The sequence below is a fragment of the Lithobates pipiens genome, unplaced genomic scaffold (assembly GCF_037356315.1).
Source record: "Lithobates pipiens isolate NorthernLeopardFrog02 unplaced genomic scaffold, aLitPip1_a1.2 Scaffold_75, whole genome shotgun sequence".
NCBI classification, from domain to species: domain Eukaryota; kingdom Metazoa; phylum Chordata; class Amphibia; order Anura; family Ranidae; genus Lithobates; species Lithobates pipiens.
In genome coordinates, this window is record NW_027507898.1 from 1,426,967 (window position 1) to 1,441,949 (window position 14,983).

Consider the following 14,983-nt stretch of genomic DNA (forward strand, 5'->3'; position numbering starts at 1 on the left):
ACTTTACATGCGTTTTTGATTCCAGAAAAAAAATGCACTGGACTGCATGTGGCCCTAAATAAGGAAATGTAACATAAAACGCAAGGATGTGAACTATAGCCATACTGTAGTGTGTTTCTGCAAAACTAAAAACGCACTAAAAAATGCACAGGTGTGAACCAGGCCTTACTCGTGGATTGAGATTCAGGCAGCTGGGTGGATCCCAACAATATGGTCGGGATCCTTCCAGATCCTATAGCTGCTCTGCCATGTCAGCTGACAACGGGCAATAGTGCTTGTCTCCCTTCCCAGGTACTGAGCGGCTGTACAATACAGGAGTCACTCATAGCTGGTTGTTCACACCACATGCAGTCCAGTGCATTTTTTTCTACATCAAAAACGCATGGAAAGTAGTTTATATGGTTTTCTATGGCATATTTCACACCAGTGCGGTCAGTTCCGGGGCTTTCCAGTTCCAGAAAAAAAAAATGTAAGTATTGCATTTTTCCTGTACTGGAACGCGGTAAAATGCATGAAAAATGCACTGTAGTGCATCAAAAACGCACCGGATCCCATTACACTGAAAAAAAGAAAAAAAAAGCATCAGGAATGTATCCAAAAATGCACTAAAGACACACATGCAGAAACACATCCGGAACAGATCTGGAATGTGTTTTTGTGGTGTGAACGGCCCTAATTGTCCTATCTGTGAACTGAAGCCGTATGGGCAGAATTATTATTGCATGTTTCTTCTGACATGTGCTGCACAATGCTCTATTCTCTCTAATTGTCTTCATTTGCACAGTAGTGTAATAGAATCGCATTATCACGGGTCGATTGTATAAAAGCTCAGATTCAGTTTTTCTGGTGGATTTTATTCTACTATAAATGGATTCTCTTATTAACAATAGAGAGAATAACAATAGACTCTCAAATGTTTAATATTAATAATAATTTTGAATAAAAAAATGCAATGATTGTATTACTGCTTGTGTTGTAGCCAAATGATTTCATACTTGGATGTGAAGGGGACTCTGAGGCCTCGTACACACGGGTGAATGTCGGGCTCGTTCGGCCCGTGTGTACTGCAGCCAATCCGACAAGCTGTTCTTTTAGCCAGCTTCTCTGGAAGGGTTATGACTGAAAGAGGTCTGCTGAGCGACTCCCATTCAGTGCTGACCGGAGTGTTCTGGTGGGTGGGCTGTTCCCCTGGCACAACAGAATCACACAGCAGGAGAGATCGCCGTACTAACATTGCATTGATAGTACAGCGGCTCCCCCTAAATTGTCAGTTTTCTTTTTTTCTTTGTTTAGCCCGCCGCGTAGAACAAAAAAAACGATTATTGTGTAAGAGGCTTAGAAGTAGAGCTGGGCGATTTAAAAAAAAAAAACTCGATTCACGATTCAAATCAAGTTTGTTTTTTTTGGTTTTTTTTGATGGACAGTCCTGAGGAGCTGTGGGCAGGAGTTTTTAGGCGAGGCCGAGGCTCCGGCCTAGTCCTTGGCTTCCGGCCTTGTGGACTAGGCCGAAGCCATGGCCTCGCCTAAAAACTCCTGTCCGGAGCACCTCAGGACTGGCGGGTTGGTGAAAAAAAAATCTAAAACAATCAATTTGTTTTAAATTTTGAATCGATTTGACCTCTCAACTCGATTCAAGATTTAAATAGATTTTTTCCCCAGTCCTACTTAGAAGTGACACTAAACTCTGATTTTAACACCATCTTTTCAAATATGTATTCTTAACTCAAAAAATATCCTCTGTGGCTCTCAGCCCCCTCCAAATTCTTTTCTTTTATTTTTTGCTCACACATGATTGCAACTAATATAATATGCACTGCTTGTTTAAAAGAAATGGGTGTGAGAGGGAAAGGAGAGGTTGAGGAGCTCAAGGAGGATGAGGATGGTAAGGAGGCAGAGAAACACACAATGAGAGATAATTTCATGAAAAATTTCCCAGGACCATTAACTACTTAATGGCCCACCACACATTTACTGCCGCAGGGCGGCCCGGCTGCACAAAAACAACATACCTGTACTTTGTTTGCACTTCCTGGTCTGGGGCACGTGCGTGCAACCCGCTCCCACTGTGATTGGACACAGCAGGACCTAATCAGCGGGTCCGCGATCGTTCAGAGGAACAACAGAACGGTGGTTTGTAAACCAGGCAGTCCGTCGTTTTGTCACAGAAGAAGAGAGAGATGTGTGATTCCTACTAATCAGGAACACCGATCTCTCTCTATATCTAGTGTCAGCCCACACAGTAAGAAAGCACAACTAGGGAACACATTTAACCCTTTGATTGCCCCTTATGTTAACCCCTTCCGTGCCAGTGTCATTTATACAGTGACAATGCATTTTTTTAGCACTGATCACTGTATTGGTGTCGCTGGTTCCCAAAAAGTGTCACTTAGGCTGCTTTCACAGTGCAGCGGGAGCGGCGTCGGCGGTAAAGTGCCGCTATTTTTAGCGGCGCTTTACCGTTGTTTTAGCGGCGGTGTGCGGGCGCTAGCGGGGTGGTTTTAACCCCCGCTAGCGGCCGAAAAGGGGTTAAACCCGCCCGCAAAGCGCCGCTGCAGCAGCGCTTTGCCGGCGGTATTGCCGCGGTGTCCCATTGATTTCAATTGGTAGGAGCAGTGAATACACCGCTCCTTCACCGCTGCAAAGATGCGGCTAGCGGGACTTTTTTCACCGTCCTGCCAGCGCATCGCTCCAGTGTGAAAGCCCTCCGGCTTTCACACTGGAGTTAAAGGGGCCGGTTTTTTTCAGGCATTACACAGGCGCTATTTTTAGCACTGAATACCGCCCCAGTGTGAAAGCAGCCTTAGTGTCAGATTTGTCCAGCGCAATGTCGTAATCCTGCTAAAAATCGCTGATCGCCGCCATTACTAGTAAAAAAGAAAAAAGTCCCTAAATCTATCCCCTAGTTTGTAGACGTGATAACTTTTGCGCAAACCATCAATATATACTAATTGGGATTGTTTTACCAAAAATATGTAACAGGATACATATTGGCCTAAATTGATGAATGTTGTTTTTTTGATTAGATATGTTTATAGCAGAAAGTAAAAAATATTTTTTTTTTCAAAATTGTTGGTCTTTTTTTGTTTCTAGAGAAAAAAATAAAAACCGCAGAGGTGATCAAATACCACCAGAAGAAAGCTCTATGTGTGGGGGGAAAAAAGGGGCATACATTTTTTTTAGGTACAATGTCGCACAACCGCACAATTGTTAGTTAAAATAACGCAGTGCCGTATCGCAAAAAGTGGGCTGGTCATTAAGGGGGTAAATCCTTCCGGGACTGAAGTGATTAAATGGGGGATATGTATGGATTCAATTTGTTGAATAAGGAGGATATTGTTGTGACTTTAAGCCCCCTTTCACACAGGCTGTGCGATCAGGTCGGCCTGTCTGTTATTCAGGTGGATCTGATCAGACCATCCATTCACCTCTATGGAATGGTGGATGTTAGTGGACACACGTCTGCTGACATCCTCCGATATCCAATCTGATCCTGTCCACCAAATCCAGGACCACCATCCATCTGGCGGAGAGGTGGTCCGTTTTCATCCAATCTCCCCATAGAGGAGAGTGGGACTCTGAGGGGTCCGTCTCTGCACAGTGAGGTTGGTGGGTTTTGCCATTGTTTATGTCACATGGTTTTTGTGCAGCGTTTTTTCAAACGCAGCTTTTTGGGGGGGGGGGGGGGTTAGAGACTACACCTTTTTACATTTTATTGTGAAAAAACACAATACATAACCCAATTTTTTTTTTAAATATAAAAGATGATGTCACGCTGATTGGATAGATACCAAACATGTCACGTTTTAAAATTGCACACGCCCGCACAACGGCGACAAACAACATAAATTTTACTATTCATAGGCAATGCTTTAAAAGCCTTTACAGGTTACCACTTTAGATGTACAGAGGAGGTCTAGTGCTAGAATTCCTGCCCATGATCTGACATTCGCAGCGATTCCCCACGTGTGGAATGATTGTTTTGTGTGTGTTCAGGACCAACGTACGCTTTTTTTCTAATTATTTATACTATTTTATTTTGACACCATCGCTTTAATTAAATTATTTTTTTAAATCACTTATGTTGCCGTCACAATGAATGTAAACATCCTTTATGACACCAATAGGCATGTGTCAGGTATTATTATGGGGGGATCTGGGGTCCTCCTTTGCACTTAAAAGCATTCCAAATGTCAACAACAGTGGTTTTAAATGCTTGTATTATTTTTATGTTTTATTTTTATTAGTAATAGCTGTGCTCTGCGATTTTTATTTATTTTTATTTTTTATGGGACTGCGACATTGCGGTGGGCAGATTGGACACTTTTGACACATTTATGGGACCATTGGCATTTATACAGCGATCAATGTTATAAAAAAACACTGATTACTGTGTTCTTTGTGTGGGTTTCTAACTGTATGGGGGATGGGAATTACTAGAGGAGGAGACATATGGCTGTTCCGCCTTAGTAGGAACAGACGATCTGTCTCTCTTCTGACAAAATGGGGATTTGTGTGTTTACACACACAAATCCTTGTTCTGGCACTCGTGCCTGTGATCGTGCGTGGGTGGCAGCGATTTTGCCCACCGGCCACGTGCATCGGGTCCCCAGTGGTGCAGCATGCGGCCTCTTAAAGGGGATTTTGCGGTAACGAGCCACTTTTCCGACATATATGTGCGTGAGTCAGTCGGCAAGTGGTTAAGACTCCAGTAAAGTGGAAGTAATGTCATGCCATCACTTCCAGGTTACTATATACGAGACCCGATCAAAGACGATTCCAGTTTTGTCCGGGTTGCCGGCAGACGTGGCGGCTGGTCGCTTGGGCCTCCTGGTGGGACGGGCGAGCTGCGGAAGGCGGGGAGGGGGAACGTTCTCTCCGCTGCTTAGCCGCATCGGTTGTTATTACAAGGAAGGGACGGTTGGCTCTAAAAAACGGTACCGGGGTGATGTCTGCAGTTGCATATCACCCCAATATAACCACTTGAAGCCAAATGATGTACAGGTACGGGATTTGGTGGAAAGTGGTTGTAAACCCTTACAAACCACTTTTACCTACAGATAAGCCTAGATTAAGGCTCACCTGTAGGTGCAAGAAATATCTCCTAAACCGTGTGGAAAAGACAGTCACGCTGTCTACGGCGCACGCACTGTAGACAACGGCACGCAGGTATACTGAGTGCCATTTCTAGCGGCAATTGTGCCTTTAGTGGTGGCTCCCGCGATTCAACACACAATCAGCGCCGAAACCCTTTCTAGTGATTAGCGCCTGTCTTCTCTCTTTTTTTCCCCTAAAATTGCCAGTCAGACCTCTTCCCCTGCAGGATGGAATGTTGGAGGAGTTCAGTACACCATTCGAGTACAAAACATCCCCAGAAATTGAATTTACTGTGTGTGAATTTACAGGGGAAATTGTCCTTAGCTTAGTGAATGTGGTGAAAATCTGTCGAAAAATCAGTATTTATACTTTCACATGATTGGATTATGGAGGTCAACAGAGCTTCACCACATTCAGTAAGCTAAGGAGTGACACAGTGATCAGACTATTTACCTTTAGTAAATCGACCCATAGTGTTTGCAAAAGTAAAAGGTCGTTTTTTTTTTTTTTTATGGAGTAGGAAAGGGTTAAGCCCCCGTTCACACACCGAATCCAACTTTGAAATAGATTTCAAAGCTGCAGGTCATCGCAACTTCAAGTGCAAAACTGAAATCGCAAAAAATAGTGCAGGAACTTCTATTTCAAATCGGCGAGGCACCTCAAAGTCGAAGACGCACCCATTCGATCAGTTCCATTGTCAACAAGGTGCGACTTGTCATGCGATTTTGGATCTGTCAAATTCGTATGACAAGTGACAACGATGTGAATGGGTACTTAACCCATATCTGGTATTTTTTCTAAAAGTTTGCTACTAAGAAAATGTTCCCTTCATATTTTGTCTGGGAGAGGCAACAGGAAATCTCACCAAAGTGAATTGATCTCCCATCACACCCCTTACATTGCTTTGTATGGCCCCCACATGCTTGTATGCATGCCTGATAACATTGGGGATGCTCCTAATGAGACGACAGATGGTGTCTTGGGGTGTCCTGGGGTATTTCCTTCCAGATCTGGAGCAGGGCATCACTGAGCTCCTGAACAGACTGAGGTGCAACCTGGCGGTGTTGGATGGATCGAAACATAATGTCCCAGAGGTGTTCTATTGGATTTAGGTCAGGCGATTGTGGGGGCCATTCAATGGTATCAATGCCTTCATCCTCCAGGAACTGGCTGCATACTCTTGTCACATGAGGCCGGGCATTGTCATACACCAGGAGGAACCCAGAACCCACTGCACCAGCGTAGGGTCTGATAATGATTTCTGATTTCATCCTGATACCAAATGGCAGTCAGGGTGCTTGCCTGATTCTTACCCTCTGCCACCCCTGCCTGTGTCTTAACCCCTCTGCCACCCCTGCCTGTGTCTTAACCCCTCTGCCACCCCTGCCTGTGTCTTAACCCCTCTGCCACCCCTGCCTGTGTCTTAACCCCTCTGCCACCCCTGCCTGTGTCTTAACCCCTCTGCCACCTCTGCCTGTGTCTATCCCCTCTGCCACCTCTGCCTGTGTCTATCCCCTCTGCCACCTCTGCCTGTGTCTATCCCCTCTGCCACCTCTGCCTGTGTCTATCCCCTCTGCCACCCCTGCCTGTGTCTATCCCCTCTGCCACCCTTGCCTGTGTCTAAACCACCCCCCCCACACCTGCCTGTGTCTAACCTCCCCCCTGCCTGTGTCTAAACACCCCTGCCTGTGTCTAAACCCCCCGCCACCCCGCCTGTGTCTAAACCCCCCCGCCTGTGTCTAAACCCCCCCCGCTGCCCCTGCCTGTGTCTAAACCCCCCCCCCGCTGCCCCTGCCTGTGTCTAAACCCCCCCGCTGCCCCTGCCTGTGCCTAAACCCCCCGCCCCCCCTGCCTGTGTCTAAACCCCCCAACCACCATTGCATTTGATTGAACTCCCCCACCACTGTTGCATGTAAATCTTACTTCCTGATAAATTACATTTTAATTTTCATTGCCATGATATAAAATAATGGTTGTGGGGGCTTTTGGTGGGTGTGATTTTTTTGGGGGGGGGTAGGTGGGCTGGGCAGCATTTCATTCCTGGACCCAGGCAGCACAATGTCTTGGGCCAGCCCATATATGTTTTCTTTTTTTTTAAGCTGTGTACTTACCTGAATTTGCCTTAGGCTGAGTTCACACTGGCATTAAGAGCAGGTGTTTGAGAGGCGTTTTAAAAAGCCCCCCAAATGCCTATGCACAAGATACAATAGATATATAGTGCTGTTCACACTAAGCGATAGCATCCTGTTGCTTCAAAATTGAAGCCTCATGTCGAGTCAGGAGGTGTTTGAAGCCTTTTCAACGCCCCCCATTCAAGTCTATGGTAAATGCTCTGGTAGGCAGTTGCAGGGCATTAAGATTTGTTCATTTACTGTAATGGAATAGGCATTTGTGGAGCAGTTTTAACGTTCATCAAATGCTTCAAAACTGCCCAAAGGGTGTTTGGGGAGCATTTTTAACTCCTCATTAATGCTTGTAAAATGCCTGTCAAATGCCCAGACTAAAGCTCATTGATGCCGGTCTGACGCCCACACTAATGCCATACAAACTCTATAGGAGTGTTTGTTGAGCATTAGATATTTATATCAGCATCTTGCAGTCCTTATACAGCAGGTCGTCCTTCACATTTTTGTTACCACTGTGACAATCATATTATTTTGTATTTATACATGCACTGTATACTTCCTTCATAATTGTTTTGCAAGAAGTTAATGTCCATATTTTATGTCTTTAGACAGTTCTACTTCATCAGTTTGTCTTCCTGAAGAAACAGACTCTGCCCTGCAAAACGTGTCGAGAACATATTCAAGACGCTATGAGTGGAATCTTTAAAAATGTATGACGGCATTTATATAACATGTTGTATAATTGTCCTCACCTTGATTTAAAGTGTACAGTTTTGTATTATGTGTTTAACTTGGTGCCTTATTTAGGATGTTTTTACTGAACATAGACAATAAAAGTTGTTTTTTTACTTGGAGATTTTTTCTTGGTGTGGTACCATTAAAGTCCTATTGAACTTTGTGTCTTAGGGAATGCTCTCTTTATGCATGTGTAATATATTATGTATGCACTTCCTGCCCTGGAGTTGTTGGCTTCGAAACCCTGGAAATTGAGAGAGAGAGAGAAAGTCTCAGCCAAATGTCCCATCCATGCTACAAGCCAGAAGAGCATACTCGCCAACTGTCCTGGGAAATTCTCAGGATTTAGACCTTTGTCCCGGTCTTACAGTTTCCTGGGAAATGTCCCGGTCTAAATCTTTTTTCCCACTAGAGGCTGCGGCGGTGTCCTGTCAGATAGTGTCCGCATTCGCAGTACACATGACAAGCAGATTCTGAAAAGATCCGAAGATGAACGGCGCCTGTGTCGTGAGTCCAGGTTCTAGCCCCACCATCCAAGTGGAGTGGACATAGTTAGAATAAAAAAGAGCCGAGCAAAGCGAGGCCGTGCCCGAAGCGTGGCGAGCGACACAAGCCCGCAAGGGTCCCTCTAACTATGTGCAGCCCTATGTCCACTTGGATGGTGGGGCTTACACCTGGACTCATGGCGCAGGAGCCGTTCATCCTTGGAAATTTTCCGAATCTCCTTGTGCTCCATACTGTGCAAGCGCTGCGCCTGCGCAGTACACAGCGGACACTGTTCCATAGGTGGACATTTTTGGACAGAACACCGGCACTAATAAAATGTCTCTGCCGGCTGCCATTTTACTGAAGACCAGCTATCGTGAGGAAGAAAGAAGAGGCTGAACCCAGGCTCTGCCTTTTGGTTCTTCCCTTCAGCTGGTCATCTGTAATTGGGCGGAGGCCAAATCACCTGCGGCCCACACCTGAGGGGACACTTAATGTAAGGAGGGACTCCACTGGCTGGGGACACCTGATGTATAGGGGGACTCCGCTGGCTGGGGACAACTGATGTATAGGGACACTCCGCTGGCTGGGGACACCTGATGCAAAGGGGCACTCCGCTGGCTGGGGACAACTGATGTATAGGGGCACTCCGCTGGCTGGGGACACCTGATGCAAGGGGCACTCCGCTGGCTGGGGACAACTGATGTATAGGGGCACTCCGCTGGCTGGGGACAACTGATGTATAGGGGCACTCCGCTGGCTGGGGACACCTAATGTATAGGGGTACTCCGCTGGCTTGGGACAACTGATGTATAGGGGGACTCCGCCGGCTCGGGACAACTGATGTATAGGGGGACTCTGCTGGCTCGGGACAACTGGTGTATAGGGGGACTCCGCTGGCTCGGGACAACTGGTGTATAGGGGGACTCCGCTGGTTCGGTACAACTGGTGTATAGGGGGACTCCGCTGGCTTGGGACAACTGATGTATAGGGGGACTCCGCTGGCTGGGGGCACCTGATGTATAGGGGGACTCCGCTGGCTGGAGACACCTGATGTAATGAGGGAATCAAAGTTACACAAAAAAGAAAGCAAAGAACATATAAAACACACACCACAAAACGTGCTGGAAAAGCACATCAACCACAACCTGCATAGATGTGAATCTAGCCTTAGCGAAGGTTCTGGTTTTTCCCCACAGTTGTATTGCAATATCCTATTTGGGGAGGGTCATTTCTCATAACCCCCCTGAAAAGAGGGCTTCACAATTCATGTACTGACAAGAAGCCTATTGATAGGAGGAGAAAGAAGAGAGACAGAGATGAGCTCAGTCAAATCGGCCAACATTGGAGCCATGTATGACCAGCTTTAGTTAGCTCTCATAACAGACTATATAATGTTTGTTTGTTTTTGAGTCATGTCTAAAAAGAAGTATAAAAAACATGGGTCTTCCACATGCCACTTAGGCCCCTTTCACACATGCGGACAATTTTGGATGAAATACGGACATACATGCATCCCTATGACCCGATATCATCCGTCTCCGCTATGGTCCGATTCTGCAGACGGAGGAAAATCCTATTTTTCTATCCTTCTGCAGAGCGGATCGGATGAACACGGACAGACGGCCCATGTTCATCCGATCTCCCATAGAGGAGAGCGGAGATCTGACAGGGCGGTGTGCAGGGACCGCCCTGTCATCCGCCGGCTCAGCGGGGATAAACGGAGCGATCTCCGCTGAGCAAGCGGATGTTCACGGGGCGGATCATTACGGATCCGTCCCGTGTGAAAGGGGCCTCACAGGGTAGCCCACTATGAAGACATATAAGACATACAGGACAGCACAGTGGTTCATGGCTCTACCTTCATGGAGTTTGTATGTTCTCCATATGCTTGTGTGAGCTTCAAGATCATATGGTAGGTTAACTGGCACAAGTATGTATACTTGTATATTCACTATATTACCAAAAGTATTGGGACACCTGCCTTTACACACCCATGAACTTTAATGGCATCCCAGTCTTAGTCCGTAGGGTTCAATATTGAGCTGGCCCACCCTTTGTAGCTTCCACTTTTCTGGGAAGGCTGCCCACAAGGTTTAGGGGTGTCTATGGGAATCTTTGACCAGTCTTCCAGAAGCGCATTTGTGATGTCAGGCACTGATGTTGGATGGGAAGGCCTGGCTCACAGTCTCCACTCTAATTCACCCCAAAGGTGTTCTATCGGTTGAGGTCAGGACTCTGTGCAGGCCAGTCAAGTTCCTCCACCCCAAACTCACTCATCCGTATCTTTATGGACCTTGCTTTGTACACTGGTGCGCAGTCATGTTGGAGCAGGAAGGGGTCATCCCCAAACTGTTCCCACAAAGTTGGGAGCATGAAATTGTACAAAATGTCTTGGTATGCTGACGCATTAAGAGTTCCCTTCACTGGAACTAAGGGACCAGGCCCAACCCCTGAAAAACAACCCTACACCCTAATATCCACTCCACCAAATGATTTGGACCAGTGCATAAAGCAAGGTCCATAAAGATACAGGTGAGTGAGTTTGGGGTGGAGGAACTTGACTGGCCTGCACAGAGTCCTTTCCTCAACCCGATAGAACTCCTTGGGGATGACTTAGAGCAAAGACTGCGAGCCAGGCCTTCTCGTCCACATCAGTGCCTGTGCTCACAAATGTGCTTCTGGAAGAGAGGTTCAACATTCCCATAGACACACTCCTAAACCTTGTGGACAGCCCACAGAAGAGTTGGAGCTGTTATAGCTGCAAAGGTGGGCCAACTCAATATTGAACCTTACAGACTAAGACAGGCAGGCGTCCCAATACTTTTTGTAATATAGTGTACATCTGAGATATGAATCTTAGATTGTAAGCTCCTGAGGACAGGGGCTGATGTGAATGTACAAAAATATCCTAAGTGCTGTATTAATTGTTGGTGCATAAATACATACTTTTAGTAAATAAAAAACCCGGGGTCAGGAATAAACTTTGCAAGTCTCTTCTGCCAAAAACTTTCTACGCCCCGCGTACTTTTCATTATTATTATAGGGCTTTAGTTCCACTTTAATTTAAAATGTATATTCAGCAGGTTTTGTACCAGAAACAAAGGCTTGTGTCATCAAAATTAAACTGAAATAATTTTAAAATAACTAACATTTTTTAAATAAAATATAATTAAAATAAAAGGCAATAATGTACAAGGAACCCTCTACAAAACGGAAAGGGATTCTGGGCAATGCCAAAAAAAGCCTCTTTTCACATTCGGAGCCTCCAGTTTCCTCTCCTAGAAAGTCATAAAAAGATGACATTTTATTTGAATGGATGGGAAATCTGTTGGTAAAATATGACATTTAATGGAATTTGGGCTAAACTAAGAAATATGGTCTTACAAAGGTTCTCTGGAAAGAGACAACCTGTAAAGCAATGAGGGGCGGGTCCCACCGGTGCGATGTCCGAGATCGGTTGTGATTCGCACTGCAGTGCAAATCACATGCGATCTCTGTATGATGCGATTACAGCAACACAGATAGTATGGCTGAATTTGCATCGCATTTGGACCAAACTCGCACAGGACCGCCAATGCGATCCGATTCCTGTCCGAATTTGATTTGGGGGTATCATTAACTTTTAACTGACTCTCCCAGCAGTTCACATAGGGCAGTGTGAACTGCCGCCGGGAGACATGCGATGTGGGAACCCGCAGTGGATTCGCAGGGTTCCCGTATCGCAGTAGAGTGAAACGAGCCTAAGTGCCGGTCCAGACTAGTGCGATGCGAGAACCCTGCGAATCACACTGCCATATGCGAACTGCTGGGGGGTGTCATTATATGTTAACGACACCCCCATTTCAGCTCGCATATCACACTGCGAACTGACAGTTCGGACATGAATCGGATCGCATATGTGTGAACACATATGCGATCCGATTCTGGTCCGAACAGAAAAAAGGGTCCTGTGCGTGTTTGCACCGAAAGCAGTACGATATCAGCCATACTATCTGTATGGCTGACATCGCACCCGCACAGACATCGCATGTAACATGAACAGCAGTGCGCTGCGAATTACATGCAATGTCTGGCATTGCGGTAGTGTGAACCAGCACTTAACCACTTGCCGACCGCCGCACGACGATATACATCGACAGAATGGCACGGGCAGGCATATGGGCGTATATATAAGTCCCTGCCTTCCCGCGGGTGGGGGGCCCCCCGGTGCCTGCGGCGGTCGGTATTCGTTCGGGAGCGATCCGGGATGAGGGGGCGGCCATTCATTCATGGCCACCCCCTCGCAATCGCTCCCGACGAATGGAAATCCTTCGTGACATCACTTCCTCTCCTGTAATGTAAACACAGGCAGAGGAAGTGATGTAATCTCTCCTCGTGTCGGTATTTTTCGTTCCGGCACCGAGGAGAGAGGATCGGTGAGTTGCACCAACACGACACTTCACAGTAGAACATGCCAGGCACACTCACACCCCCCCTTTACCCCCCGATCACCCCCCCAATTACCCCTGCCCCCCCCAGTCACAGTGACACCAATGCATTTTTTTTATTTTTTTGCATTGGTGTCATTTGTGACTGTAATAACTGTTAGGGCAGTTAGGGTTAGCCCCCTTTAGTTCTAATGTACCCCCCTAACCCCCCCAATAAAGGTTTAACCCCGTGATCACCCCCCGTCGCCAGTGTCACTAAGGCTGGGTTCACATTGCAGCGGTTTATGAGAACGGATGTGATTCGCACCGCACTGCAGTGCAAATCACATCCGATCTCTGCGATTCGAGTTCAGCCATTTGCCGCACCCGCCGCACCCGCCGCAAATTCGCACGGGACCCTTTTTTTGGTCCGCAGCAGAATCGGATCGCATGGGTGTTCACACCATGCGATCCGAGTTTGCAGATCGCACTGCGATATGCGAACTGATCTGGGGGTGTCATTAACATTTCACTGACACTCCCAGCAGTTCGCATAGGGCTGGGTGAACTGCCGCCGGGAGGCATGCGATGCGGGAACCCGCCGCGGATTTGTGGCGTTCCCGCATCGCTCCAGTGTGAACCCAGCCTAATAAGCGATCGTTTTTCTGATCGCTGTATTAGTGTCACAGGTGACGCTAGTTAGGCAGGTAGGTATTTAGGTTCGCCGCAGCTTTTTATAGCGCCAGGGACCCCCATATACTACCGCATAAAGCCCCCTGATTGCCCCCTAGTTAACCCTTTCACCAGTGATCACCATATAACTGTTACAGGTGACGCTGGTTGGTTAGTTATTTTTTTATAGTTTCAGGGCACCCGCCATTTATTACCTAATAAAGGTTTAACCCCCTGATCACCCGGCGGGTGTCATTTGTGACTGTAATAACTGTTAGGGCAGTTAGGGTTAGCCCCCTTTAGTTCTAAGGTACCCCCCTAACCCCCCCAATAAAGGTTTAACCCCGTGATCACCCCCCGTCGCCAGTGTCACTAAGGCTGGGTTCACATTGCAGTGGTTTATGAGAACGGATGTGATTCGCACCGCACTGCAGTGCAAATCACATCCGATCTCTGTGCGATTCGAGTTCAGCCATACAGATAGTATGGCTGAATTCGCGTTGCACCCGCCACACTCGCCGCAAACTCGCACGGGACCCTTTTTTTGGTCCGCAGCAGAATCGGATCGCATGGGTGTTCACACCATGCGATCCGAGTTTGCAGATCGCACTGCGATATGCGAACTGATCTGGGGGTGTCATTAACATTTCACTGACACTCCCAGCATTTCGCATAGGGCAGTGTGAACTGCCGCCGGGAGGCATGCGATGCGGGAACCCGCCGCGGATTCGTGGCGTTCCCGCATCGCTCCAGTGTGAACCCAGCCTAATAAGCGATCGTTTTTCTGATTGCTGTATTAGTGTCACGGGTGACACTAGTTAGGCAGGTAGGTATTTAGGTTCGCCACAGCTTTTTATAGCGCCAGGGACCCCCATATACTACCGCATAAAGCCCCCTGATTGCCCCCTAGTTAACCCTTTCACCAGTGATCACCATATAACTGTTACAGGTGACGCTGGTTGGTTAGTTATTTTTTTATAGTTTCAGGGCACCCGCCATTTATTACCTAGTCTCACTAGTGTACCCGTAAATTTAGGGGTGTCTACTTTCCAAAATGGGGTCATTTGGGGGGGGGGTTTGTGCCATCTTGGCATTTTATGGCCTTCAAAACTGTAACGCCCTTAGAAAGCCTGAAGGCGGTGCTTGGTTTTCGGGGCCCCGTACGCGGCTAGGCTCCCAAAAAGTCCCACATATGTGGTATCCCCGTACTCAGGAGAAGCAGCAGAATTTATTTTGGGGTGTCATTTCACATATGCCCATGGCATGCGTGAGCAATATATAATTTAGTGACAACTTTGTGAAAAAATAAAATAAAATAAAAAAGTTTGTAATTTTCCCGCAACTTGTGGCAAAATATAAAATATTCCATGGACTCAACATGCCTCTCAGCAAATAGCTTGGGGTGTCTACTTTCTAAAATGGGGTCATTTGTGGGGGTTTTGTGCCATCTTGGCATTTTAT

At 46.9% G+C, this 14,983-nt stretch overlaps 1 long non-coding RNA gene across 1 annotated transcript in view; it reads left to right on the forward strand.

The window, feature by feature from the left end:
- LOC143959451 (uncharacterized) overlaps positions 1-7,998 on the forward strand; it is a 35,123-nt gene extending 27,125 nt beyond the window's left edge. Inside the window, exon 2 of the long non-coding RNA XR_013270237.1 lies at positions 7,829-7,998. This is a non-coding gene — a long non-coding RNA (uncharacterized LOC143959451). The remainder of the gene's footprint in view (positions 1-7,828) is intronic.
- Positions 7,999-14,983: the final 6,985 nt, after the last annotated feature.